Here is a 943-nt window from a genome sequence, read left to right on the forward strand (position 1 = left end):
AGAAAGTGGTGGTGGAAGAGTACAGCAGGGTTCGCCACCATCCCCTGCCGGAGCCTCGTGGAGCTTTAGGTGTTTTCGATCAGTAAACACTCACAACGCCCGGTCTGGGAATCGAAACCGCGATCCTATGACCGCGAGTCCGCTTCCCTAACCACTGGGCCATTGCGCCTCCACAGAGTTTATATTCACAACACATCATCTCGTGTGTCCCTCTACTTTTAGTGACAAAAAGATGTAATTTAAATGAAATCTGGTTGCTATTTCTCGCAGATCAGTCTACCACATATGGGTTTTTTCACCGTTGTTGTCATTCAGCCCCAAGCCTATCTCGACTTCCTTTCACCTGAGGACGATGCTTAAATTCTGCTTTATTTTGGAAAATTTTCTTGCGTTTTGCATTAATGTAGACATGTAAGTAATTCACTTATTGAAAATGATAATATAAATTGTTTACTTGTTTTTAAAGATAAGTACTAGTTGAGCACTTCGGTTGATGAAATCGACTAAACACCCCTCCCCGAAAATTTCAGGCCTTGTGCCTATAATAGAAAGGATGATTTAAAGTGGCGAGTTGGCAGAGTCTTTACGGCACCGAACAAAAATGCTTTGTGGCGTTTTGTCCGTCTTTATGTTCTGATTTTAAATTCCTTCGAGATCAACTTTGCCTTTCATCCTTTCGACGTCGATAAAATAAGTAGGAATCGAGCCCTGGGGTCAATGTAATTGACCTGTCCGCGACCTCCAAAATTCCAGGTCTTGTACCTATACTTTCTTTACTCTTTTACTTGTTTCAGTCATTTGACTGTGGCCATGCTGGAGCACCGACTTTTGTGGAGCAAATCGACCCCGGGACTTATTGTTTGTAAGCCTAGTACTTATTCTATCGGTCTCTTTTGCCGAACTGCTAAGTTACGGGGACGTAAACACACCAGCATCGGTTGTC

This window comes from Octopus bimaculoides, chromosome 24, assembly GCF_001194135.2.
Source record: "Octopus bimaculoides isolate UCB-OBI-ISO-001 chromosome 24, ASM119413v2, whole genome shotgun sequence".
Classification (NCBI taxonomy): domain Eukaryota; kingdom Metazoa; phylum Mollusca; class Cephalopoda; order Octopoda; family Octopodidae; genus Octopus; species Octopus bimaculoides.